Raw genomic sequence first — 12,867 nt, 5'->3', positions numbered from 1 at the left:
TGCTTGAATATAGGTAACTGCTAATTTACAAACTCTACCACATGTCAGTCAATCTGGATTAGATTTATATAGCGTTGGATCAATCAGTATCTTTGAGTCGTGGTTTTCTAATTGGAATCAACTTATATTAGATTTATATAGATATCAGATATAATTTAATATATATATCTATGAGGATTAATATCAATGGAATCAAGACGTATTAAAAGATAAAAGATACAATTGTTTTTATCTTTTATAATAGCTTATTCCTCTTTAGTTTAAAATAAATTGATTTATGACAGTAGGATCATCCCAAAACTGCTTTCTCCCCGACCGTTGTTTATCCTTTATAATAGCTTATTCCTTTTTAGTTTAGTTTAGAGTAAGTAGGACTCTTAAAATAAATTGATTTATGACCGTAGGATCATCCCAAAACTATTTTTCTCCCCACCGCTCGATATAAACACATAAAAAGACCAAGCTGCTTTATTATATAGATTAAGGTGGTGTGGGGCCTCAGAAACCAACCCTAACCTCTACTTATAATACTTATGACGTGGCGGATTTTAGAGCTTATAGGGCGTAGAGCCGTGGACAGTATAATAAGTGGCAACAGGAGTATTGGATCATTGTTTGAAGTCAATAATTGTGGTTGGATTTTTTGGGTGGGTCATTGGGCTTTTTTTCGTCGGTTTCTATTGGGGCTCTTTAATACCGTACGGCACGGGCCAATAGTAGTTTCTTATAAATTATATATCTGCTAAGAAAAATAAATAAATAAATTATATATCTCTTGCACCTTTTAGGGCGACGTTTTCTTTGCATCCAGCGTAAACATTTGTTAAAGGCCTTCGAAAAAGAGAGAGCTAACGGAAGTCAGGAGCTTTATACGAAGTCCTCTTCATGCTTTCCACATCTGGCTGTGCATAAAATTTTGAACTCATTAAAAAGTTTACTTGTCCTGAGCCTTTACAATGTGGCTTTGTGTGAGTTTGTCCCTAGCATTTTTGCTTTTAGTTTGTACTCTCTATAACTGTTGAAACCTACTTCTACTGTTTGTTTGTACACAAGTGCAACTCAAAGATTACCAACCCGTTAGTTTAGTTGGGAGCATATGCAGTATTTTTTTCTCTCAAGACCTTAGACCTAGCTACTACTCTACTAGCCTACTAGAATTCGTTGGTTCGTTTCTACATTCTGTTCTCTCTTTGTCAACAAAGTGACTTTGTACATGCATGGGTGACCGAGTTTAGATGAACCTCTTAGAGTTCCCTTTGTTCAATCATCTTTGAACAGTAAGGATTTGGTGGGTGGAGGGTAAGCTGTTGGAATCTCTAATGAGTATTTCAAAATACTTGTGTGTTGTTTAGTCCCACATTGGTGAACCACCACTAGCAAGTGAGGTATATGAGGTGATCCTCTAGCATAAAGGCGTGCCCTTAGGGTACAAAGGCTTTTGTGTTAGGAGGGAGGACTCACCCAAAGCCACACGCGCACGCCTGCCCCACACCGAGTCGCGTCGTGTCGGGCTTGGGCTTGGGCTGATTGTCTAGTGGGTAGTGGATTACCAATTGCCTAAACTTGTGGCTGGAGTCGCAGTGCGAGTTGGACTCTGTCTCATAGCTGTTTTGGGAGACCGACTTTGAGGAGTCATTCTCAGGTTTGGTTACCGACTGAAACCTCTATATAAACACAGCAGTGTGTGTCTATAAGGAGGTATCCATTACAGAGAGTAAGAGACGGGAGTCGTGCTACTGCTGCCTCCATACACCAGCGAAACAGAACTCGTGGATACTGTCCCTTCAACCCACCCTACACGAATCAGAGAAACAGATAAGTCTTTATTCTTCTTCTCTTCTCTTCTTCCTGTCAGCCGCCAGAGAGAGTTATATTGCTGTTCTAGAGGGTAGTCTGTTCTAGTCCATTGAATCCTGTGAGGAAGACGCCACTGTTGCCTTTCTGCACCATTGGAAGGGGCGAAATCTTTCCTTAAGGACAGCCTAATCCGCGCCTTGGTTATTACCTGTTATTCTGTCCTTGTCTTCTATTGTTTTCTTTTATCTGCATACAACAATCTTAAGGAAAGATCAAGATGTCTACAACTGTTGACACCACGCCGATCAAAGAAACCAATTCTGGAGTCATGGAAGTTACTTCGTCTATGAGAGATGCTGCACCTCTACTGAATGCTCGCAACTTACCTAATGTGTCTAAGATTGAATCCTTCAACGGTTCACACTTCAAGAGATGGAGAGAAAGGGTGTTCACAGCCCTAGATGTACTCAACTATGCAAAGTATCTCACTGATACAGCACCCATGGAGGGTTCTAATGATTTCGAAAGAAATCAAGCTGCTTGGCTCAATGATAATAAGGTATGTCGTCATGCTATTTTGAGTACCTTGTCCAATGAAATTTTTGATATTTATTGTTCAAATAAGAATGCACATGATATATGGGAGAGTTTGAACAAGAAATACATAATAGAGGATGCTGGTACTCAGAAATATGCTATTGGGACTTTTCTAAAGTTCCATATGAGAGAGGATAGAGATGTAACGTCTCAAATCCATGATTTTCATGTGCTGATTAATGATTTGAAAACTGAGGGTATTAATTTACCCAAAACCTTTGTTGCTGGATGTTTGATTGAGAAACTCCCCGAGTCTTGGAAACACTATAAAAATAGTATGAAGTATAAGCGTAAGCAGATGACTCTTGAGGATGTGATCATTCACATTCACATAGAGGAAAAGAACAAGACTCGGGATGAGGTGTTGTCTAAGAAATTCCATTCTAAAGCCAATATCATTGAAGGTAATCCCAGTAAATCTAACAAAACCTCTAAGAAGCAGAAGTCCAACAAAAATAAGAATTTCAAGGTCAAAGGAACTTCTTTTAAAAGGAGTGGTACTGGCAATGGAAATTGTTATGTTTGTGGTAAACCTGGACATAGGGCTTTTCAATGCAGACACAAGAAAGACACTGATGATCCTCCCAATGCTAATCTAGTTGAGGGAGATGATATTGTTGTAGCTGTGGTGTCACAAGTGTTCATATTTTGGGAAGAGGAACTGGGTACTAGATTCTGGTGCCACCCGCCACGTCTGTGGTGATGTTGAAGCCTTCTCAGAATACATACTAGTGAAAGATGAAAAGGTCTATATGGGTGACTCTAGGTCTGTTCCTGTTGAGGGAACAGGCAAGGTTCTTCCGAAGTTAACCGGGGAAAACCCTTTCACTTAGTAATGTTCTTCATGTTCCCCGAGATTCGTTAGAATCTGATTTCGGTCCCTATCTTGGGCAAAGTCAAGGTCAAGGTGACTTTTGAGAGTGACAAGTTTGTTCGACAAAGAATGAGGGTTTTGTTGGTAAAGGTTATTGTAATAACAAATGGTCTTTTCATGTTGAATGTACTTGACAACATTATTATTAATAAGAATGAATGCATACGCTTACTTGCTTGACTCTTTTAATATATGGCATGGTAGACTAGGACATGTGAATGTTCAAGATATGAAAAGGATGAAAGCATGTGGTTTATTGTCTAATATTTTGATTTTTCTAATGATAAATGTGAGATATGTCTTTGAGACTAAAGCCACGAAGAAACCCCGCAGACCGTGTCTAGAGATAAAACTGGATTACTAACTCTTATTCATACAGTTTGGGTGAATTCGGAAGTACCATGTCTAGAGGGGGAAGTTTTATTATATTACATTCATAGATGACTTCTCTAGGTACACCATGGTATATTTACTTTAGACACAAGCATGAGGCAGGTGAGATGTTTCTAAACTACAAAGTGAAGTTGAAAACCAGCTTAATCTGAAGATTAAGAGACTTGGTCCGATAGGGGTGGAGAATATGAGTCTAACCCCTTCCGGGACTTTTGTGACAAGAGTGGCATTATTCATGAGACTACTCCACCATACTCTCCTCGAAGTCTAATGGAGTAGCCGAACGGAAAAACAGAACACTAAAAGAGATGATGAATGCTATGCTTGTAAGTTCTAGAGCTTCCCTGAACTTGTGGGGGGAAGCAATCCTATCTGCTTGCCATATATAGAATAGGATACCCAACAAGAAAACAGGGAATAAGACACCATATGAGTTATGGAAAGGTCATGTACCTAACCTGGCATACTTAAAAATGTGGGGGTGTCTTGCTAAGGTTCTTGTGAACGAACCTAAAAAGAGAAAATTGGGACCTAGAACTGTTGATTGTATGTTCATTGGTTATGCTCATAATAGTGCTGCATATAAATTTTTAGTAGTAAAAATCGATAATAACCTTGTCGATGCTAACACTATTATAGAGAGTAAAAATGCTGATTTCTTTGAGAATTTGTTTCCTTTGAAAATTGGCATTGAGAGGTTGGTTGCTCCTAGTGAACAACAATCAACGAGATCCTGAAATTTGAACAAGAATCGGAAGAAGAGTAAAAGAGACAGGAAATCCACCAATTTTGGTGATGACTTTTACACATTTCTTCTTGATGATGATCCTGTGGACGATAATGAGGCAATCAGTTCTCGAGATGCTCCTTTCTGGAAGGATGCTATACACTCAAAACTAGATTCGATTATAGCTAATCACACATGGGAGATAGTTGATCTACCTCACTGGGGCGAAACCTATACGTTACAAGTGGATCTTCAAAAAGAAATTGAAACTAGATGGTTCCATTGAGAAATACAAGGCTAGACTTGTAGTCAAGGGATTCTCCCAGAAAAAAGGCATTGACTATTTTGATACTTATGCTCCTGGAACTAGGATTTCTTCTATAAGAGTTCTAATGGCTCTAGCTGCTATTCATAATTTATTTATTCATCAAATGGATGTAAAACTGCATTTTGAATGGTGATCTTGATGAAGAAATATATATGATGCACGAGGGCAATGATAGTACCGGGGAATGAGCATAAGGTATGCAAGTTAGTTAAGTCGTTATATGGGTTGAAACAAACGCCAAAACAATGGCATGAAAAATTTGATTGATGTCATGATGTCTAATGGATATCACATAAATGATGCTGATAAATGTATTTACTTTAAATCTTTTAATGTGAATACATATGTGATTATCTGTCTATATGTGGATGACATGTTAATCATGAGTCCTAGCCTTGATGTTGTGAGAAACACCAAGATGTTTTTATCCTCCCAATTTGAAATGAAGGATTTGGGAGAAGCTGATGTGATTCTTGGAATCAAAATCATCAGAAACAGTGATGGCTATACGCTTTCACAAGAGCATTATGTTGAGAAGTTTTGAAAAAGTTTAACTTTTATGATAGTAAGCCCCGGTCGGACACCTTTATGAGGCAAATAGTGAACTCAGGAAAAATGCTCAACATGGTGTACTTCAGTCTAGATATGCCCAAATTATTGGTAGTCTCATGTACTTGATGAATTGCACTAGACCTGACATTGCTTATGCAGTTAGCAGGCTAAGCAGATACACTCATTGTCCTAGCCAGGAACATTGGAGTGCCTTAGAGAGACTAGCCAAGTACTTGAGAGGAACAATGAATTACGGCATAAGGTTTAGACAAACTCCACCGCGTGATAGAGGGTTATTGTGATGCAAACCGGATATCGATTCTCATGATATGAAGTCCACTAGTGGTTATATTTTCACCCTAGGTGGAGGTGCGATCGCTTGGAAATCTTCTAAGAGACCTTGATAGCTCGTTCAACCATGGAGTCCGAGCTTATTGCTTTAGATAAAGCAAGTCTTTGAGGATGAGTGGCTTAGAAACCTCTTGGCAGATCTTCCTATTGGTACAAAACCGCCCTCCGGCATTACCTATGCATTGTATTTGTCGGGGCCGCAATAGCAAAGGCAAAGAGCAAATTGTATAATGGGAAAAGGGGCATATTAAATGCGAGACTACAGTCTATAAAGCATTTCTTTGGAATCTGGAGTTGTGGCTCTAGATTATGTGAGGTCGAGTTAAATTTGGCCGATCCTCGACAAAACCACTTAACAGGGAGACAAGTGGTTGATCGTCGAGGGGATGGGACTTTTGTCTTAGATAGAGGGCGACAATCGACGGCAACCCCACCTATGTGATTGGAGATCCCATGAAGTAGGTTCAAAGGGAAAAACAAGTCACCTAAAATTCGCCTCCGGTATGCTATTGTCTTTCTTTGAGGCGTCCCCACCCTATGACTAGATAGCATTATTGTATACTTTGTATAACTTGAATAGCAATGAGAAAAGGATGAGTTATTTTACTCTTAATGGAATCCATAGTCCATTTTTTATGAGATAGTGTATTCTAACCGCTATGTACACTTGATGGATATCCACCTACATGAATGTAGAACTAGGTCGGTTCTTATGAGTATTCGTGCAAATACTACAGAGCATTCACATAACACAGGCGTATGAGGGCCAAAAAGCGCCAACACCTTGAAACGGGCATATAATGAAAGAGCAATGTGGGTGCATGTCCTCTATTTTACTACAAGGGAATGTTGGTTCAAAGATTTTTTAATCCACCACTTTCACGTATTATAAGACATGTTACCCTATGATTGGTTCAAGCCCGAAAAGCACCAGTATCTTATGCATTGTTTTTTCGATTCTCTCTGGCATTTCGTTAACCCATTTCTTTTGTAATATCCTATTCCAAAATAGTGGAGGATTGTTGGAATCTCTAATGAGTATTTCAAAATACTTGTGTGTTGTTTAGTCCCACATTGGTGAACCACCACTAGCAAGTGAGGTATATGAGGTGATCCTCTAGCATAAGGGCATGCCCTTAGGGTACAAAGGCTTTTGTGTTAGGAGGGAGGACTCACCCAAAGCCAAGCCACCGCGCCCTTTTTAGACCGAACCGAAGCCGAAGTCGCCGCGGGGCTTGGGCTGATTGTCTAGTGGGTAGTGGATTACCAATTGCCTAAACTTGTTTTCTTTTTTGAACAAGTTTTGGCTGGAGTCGCAGTGCGAGTTGGACTCTGTCTCATACCTGTTTTGGGAGACCGACTTTGAGGAGTCATTCTCGAGGTTTGGTTACCCATTTGAAACCTCTATATAAACACAGCGTGTGTGTTATATGGGAGGTATCCATTACGAGAGTAAGAGACGGAGTCGTCTCGCTCTTTTGCCTCCATACACCCGAAAAACGTAACTCGTGGATACCGTCCCTTCAACCCACCCTACACGAATCAGAGAAACAGATAAGTCTTTATTCTTCTTCTCTTCTCTTCTTCTGTCGGCCGCCGAGAGAGTTATATATTGTTGTTCTAGAGGATAGTCCGTTTCTAGTGCAAAAGTCGGGCTGCTGTTAATCATTGAATCTGTGAGGAAGACGCCACTATTTGCTTTTTACGCACCATTGGAAGCGGGCGAAATCTTTCCTTAAGGACAGCCTAATCCGCGCCTTGGTTATTACCTGTTATTCTGTCCTTGTCTTCTATTGTTTTCTTTTATCTGCATACAACATAAGCTACTATCTAAAGGAGGTAGAATTCATACTATGGTCTCTAATTTACCTGTTGCTTATGTGTCTTTGCAAACCATAGTGGAGCTCTGGTAAGGAGAGTTGAAAGAGAAAATCAAATACGCCAGTTTTTGTGGGGTTCAACGGAGGAGAAGGGACATACCTTCTTGTTAGTTGGAGGGAGAAGGAGGACTTCAGTTTCTATGAAAAGTTGTAACCGGGGAAAAATATGGTAATGGAAAGGCTGTGCACATGGTTATGGACTTATATGGCACAAGGGCATCTCCAAGGGGGGGGTGTAAACTGCATAAAGTGGAAATTTTACACTCCAAATGTCAAAAAACTCTTTTCAATAGGGGTGTTATACCGTAGGTAATAGAGTATTAGTTGATAGAGAGAGTGGGGAATTCCCCTCTCGCTATCAGCTAATAAAAAGTCCGGGCGACACTCGAACAGACGTCTAAGTAAAAAAATTTCGGACGTCACTTTAAGTAACGCCTCTTTCTAATTCTAAAGTAATTTTTTAACTCGGACGTCACTTTAAGTGGTAAAGTGACGTCCCAGTTTAAATTAAAGAGGGACGTTACTTTAAGTGACGTCCGAGTTTAAAATCTAATTTTTTTTACACTTCTCTATTGGAGAGTATAGAGTGTGGATATTTATAGGCTATATAATAGTATACAATTAGAGGTATAAAATCCTAATGGTACCTACGTGGAGCCCAGGTGGAGATGTAACTTTATACCCCCCATTGGAGATGCCTAATAAGAATTAGTCTCCCCCCCTACTAGTTGCAAGATCCAACGGCTACGAGATGAAGTTTTGAAAATTAGAGAGAACCGTAACACTAACTAACCCACCATAATAATACCACAGTCATAAGGTTACAGCTTATGGAAGGGTATTCTTACGGTTCTCTCTAATTTCATATATATGTGCCATTGATTTAAGGTTGGTAAAGGGAGCAGAAGTCCGTTCGTGTAAATATTTGGGCAGGTCAAAGGCCCGTGTGAGCAGTTTCTTTGTATTTTCAGGTATCTACTATCTACCACAAAGATGGTTTGGTCAGTAGCTTTGGACATTGGACATGATGAAGGTGGTTTTCCTGTTTCCAGGCCTGGGACTCTCTTAAGGAGATCTAGTAATGACTGGGAGGTCCAGCAGTGACCAGTGTACACATTATTAGGAGAGACGAATATAAGTAGCAACAGTTCAGGCCTTGTGATGGGATTATTATAAACAGAAGTAGCCAGAGCCCAGAGCAACTGGACAAAATTGAGCTACTGCGTGTACGAGTCTTCACTCAGTATCAAAGTATAGCATTCTCTCTATAAATCCATTAGCTCTGGAGTCCAGTAGACCTTCTTTTGTCGAACACAATCCAAAATCATTTTTCACCATTACTACGGGATTTCAAAGACATTTCGGTTTTTACTTTATACGTTTTTTAGGGCACCGAAATTTCGGAAACCACAAGATTGAAACCAAGTAAGAAATGAGGCTCTCCATATTTCCCTTGGAGTGAAAACAAGCTGCTGGCTTATTCATGGAAAGGACAACTTCGGATTATCTAAGGTAACATTGTCAAACTGACTTATTTACCACACCCTAATATTTTATTTTTTATTTTTTATTATTATATTATCATTTTGTCCAGAATGAAATCTGCAACTTCAAAGGATTTGAGGAACTGGCTAGACTTACCTAATCTTTACAAAACTCGGCGTGTTTGAAATACTATGCTCAACTAGTTTGTATTACATGCCAAAAACTATCCAAAGAGCCTCAGTTTTTTCGTTCCGTAGACTTACGAGATCTTTGGAACTATGTTGATTGGAAAAGTGGTGACAAGAAGAAAAAATTGGCAAAGGAGGCTATTAATAGAAGTGGTGGAGGTTTGGTTGAATTTTCTATGAAGCTTTTTGGGAATGATGAAATTTTGCACCATATTGCCAAGAAAACGAGTTCGTTGAAATGTATCCGGTTTGCAATGTGTGGTCAACTTTCTGATGGATTAGTTGAGCTTGCGGGTTTGTTGGAGGAGGTTGATTTGCGGTTTTCTTTGTATACGAATGAAGCGATTGAAGCTGTTGGCTGTTCGTGCAAGCATTTGAAATCTGTTAGATTGGATGGTCGTGGGGTGAAGTTACCGATTGGAATTGATGAAGAGGAGTTTAATAAATTGGCGTTTGGTATTGGAAAAAATATGCCTCAAGTACGTCGCCTTGAGATTTTTAGAAACTCGCTTACTGAAAATGGCTTGCAAGGCATTCTTGATGGATGTCGTGAGCTTGAATATCTGGATCTCCGTCACTGTTTATGTATAATGGATGATGATTTGATGAAGGTATGTGCAGATAAAATAAATGTTTTAAGGTCTCCGATGGACGAAGACATTGGGGACTTTGACTGGGAGGAAAGAAATTTTGTATATCCACTATTTCCACTCTAAATTTTTATATAACGATTACTTATGTAGCTTGTCCGGACATGGTTTTCCTAATGACGAATGATGGAAATCCCCTTTTGGGAGTGATGTTAGCTACATTCCTGGTTAAGAGGATATTGCCTTTTGAAGAATGGTTTAAGGAAGACGGGTTGTGGTTCGACATCTCCATGTGGAACAAAATCGTGGATGTTTGTTAAGTAGTGCGTGCTATGCAATCAAATGTAAGACTATTGTTCTTGACCTTATTTTCCACTTCTATCTCTGTTTTGAATACTCTGGATTTGTTTGTTTACTACTTTACTTTGCTTCATTTGCTTGCTTTAATGAAATGCATTTCAAGATTCTCTAGGAGTTTTCTGTTTCTAAACCAAATATATAATTTATAGGTTACTCTAACACAGTGTAATAGACTAATAGCCCTTCCAGCTCATTTTAAAATTATTATGTCGTATTTTGTGTCATATTTCACATGAAATATATCTCTTGCACATCTTTTTAGGATTCAAACAATTGCATCAGTCGTAATCATTTCGACTGTTCAAGGTCTGAAAAAGGGGGAGCTAATTGATGTGAACAAGTTTATACAAAGTCATCTTTTTTTTTTTTTTTGATGTAAATATAAACCTTTTATTAAACCAAACGAAATTTACATATGCCCAGGACATCATAAAGGACTTGCGTATTTACAACCATTGGCGCCTGATGCCACCAAACAGACGAGTACGGCGGAAGGAAAGTCAAGTCTCCAACAGGCCCAGTTGAGAAGTGTACATTTGATTGCCTCAACAAACGGAAGTTCTTTACTTGAGCTGCCACATGTGAGGCTAGCGCGTCTGCAGCACCATTTGCTTCGCGATAAACCCAACTGAAGTGCACTTCTTGAAATTTACTCAGCACTATCTTAATCTGAGTAACAGTTCTAGCTAATAACCAATGACAGTTTAAGTTTTCCTCCGTTAAAACCTTAAACAAAGAATTGAGAATATGTTTCTACCTCAACCTTCATATATCCGACCGACACAATTTGAAGTCCATTATAATAGAGCTACAAATTCCGGCTTCATTGTTGGTTCGCGAAGAAAATTGGAATCGATGCTCCCATTATAAAATTACCTCTTTGAACCCCCGAGAATACATCCGCCACTGCATATCCTGGGTTCCCAATAGAAGCCCCATCTGTATTCAGTTTAACAAGTTCGTCCTTGGGTGGGAACCATTTAATATAAACCAGCATTTTTTCCTTATACATCTGGCGGGACATGACTTCCATAACCACCTGTATGTGTTTCAAAGCTCTACTGATGTATCGAACTGGATGGGGATGCTTACCTTGAAACCTTGTGTCATTTCTCGCGATCCAAATAATCCACAAGACCCCAACAAAGTAGCAGCATTGCACTTCGCCATTTTGCATTGTCCTTATATCTTTTAGTAAGCACAATAAATGCTCCTTAAAACTGCCAGTATTCATATTCCTCCTATCAACAAGGCCGCTCAAATTTGTTCCACACCAAATGGCTCTAGCAAAGGAACACTTAAAGAAAACATGAGTTTGTGTTTCAGGAAATCTCTCACACAGGGTGCATTCTGGATAAACGTGAAAATGATGAGATGTCAATATATCCGCTGTTGGGACGACACCTTGCAAGCATTGTCATACGAAAAATCTTTGTTTGAATGAGACTTTCATCTTCCAAACATGTTTATAAACATTGTTATCCTGAACCAATGTATTTGTTGCTGTAATCAACTGAATGCAACCATTATATGCAGACTTCACCGAGTATTCTCCATTTTCCTCCCATTTCCAGATCAAAGTATCCTCCTCATTTGGTGTAATAGGCATCGAAATAATTCTCTCCACATATTCTACAGGCCAAAATTCATTTAACCTATCCCAATCCCAGGTATTGGTATCCATGTCAATGAAGTAAAAAACAAGGTGAAAAGGACAGTCAAGTGGTTTCCCAGTAAGTTCCGTCAAATCCTCAGAATGGGGAATCCATTTTTCCTACCATGCATTAATAGAAGTACCAGTCCCAAGCTTCCAGACCGATCCAGCATTAATAATGCTTCGTGTTTCACAAATGCTTTTCCACATAACTGATGAAGTAGATTTGACTTCCGCCTTCAAGAAACTGGAGTTGTGAAAGTACCTCTGTTTCATTTGATGAGCCCATAATGATGTTGGATTCAGTAAATCCCAACCTTTCTTTGCCAGTAAAACATGATTTTGTAACTGCAGCTCCTTGATGCCCAGCCCTCCATTATTCTTTGACATACATGCTAACTTCTAAGGAAAATAATGAAGTTTCCTTGTTGATGGTGTATGGCCCCATAAAAAAGATCTTCTGATAATCTCCATTTGATCCAGTATCTGTGCAGGTAAAATTGTACAGGACATAGCATGAGTAGGCAGCGAAGATAAAACTGAATTAACCAGAGTGAGTCGGCCTGCCTTAGATAAACACTTAGCTTTCCATCCTGCCATTTTCCTTTGAAATCTTTCCAAGAGAGGACTAAACTTTTGAACTCTACCCTTCCCTGTTAAATTTGGTATTCCCAAGTACATTGGCAGGACAGAAGTAGAAGGCATCATGAAACATCTTTGCAAAAAGTAAACAAACCTTCTATGCAATTTGGGGTGATGGATAATTTGCGACTTGGTTCTGTTGATAGTCTGGCCTGACACTCTACAATACTCCTTTAGCAGATTGTTCAATTGATGTTGCTCATCAAAACCACACTTATCCAGCACTAAAAGATCATCAGCATACATTAAATGAGACACCGGTTGACAAAATCGCCCCAATTTGCAACCATGTATAAGCCCTTCTCTATTCAGTTTCAAGAAATTCAAAGACAGAAGCTCTGAACATAATATAAAAAGGTAGGGCGAAAGTGGATCACCCTGTCTTAGTCCTCGAGATGGCTTAAAAAAACCATGTGGGCCATTTAGTAGCACAGAGTAAGAAACATTCT

The 12,867-nt window shown here is 39.3% G+C and overlaps 1 long non-coding RNA gene across 2 annotated transcripts; it reads left to right on the top strand.

The window, feature by feature from the left end:
- The first annotated feature begins 8,595 nt into the window (after window positions 1-8,595).
- Window positions 8,596-10,884, top strand: LOC147475858 (uncharacterized). Of its 2 annotated transcripts, XR_015209321.1 has the most exons (3): window positions 8,798-9,011; window positions 9,094-10,106; window positions 10,546-10,884. It is a non-coding gene; the product is annotated as an uncharacterized LOC147475858 (long non-coding RNA). The 2 variants fall into 2 exon arrangements; XR_015209320.1 differs by lacking the exon at window positions 10,546-10,884 and having other exon boundaries at window positions 8,596-9,011; window positions 9,094-10,229.
- Window positions 10,885-12,867: the final 1,983 nt, after the last annotated feature.

This window comes from Coptis chinensis, chromosome 9, assembly GCF_015680905.1.
Source record: "Coptis chinensis isolate HL-2020 chromosome 9, ASM1568090v1, whole genome shotgun sequence".
NCBI lineage: Eukaryota > Viridiplantae > Streptophyta > Magnoliopsida > Ranunculales > Ranunculaceae > Coptis > Coptis chinensis.
This window is presented reverse-complemented; position numbering and strand designations above follow the sequence as displayed.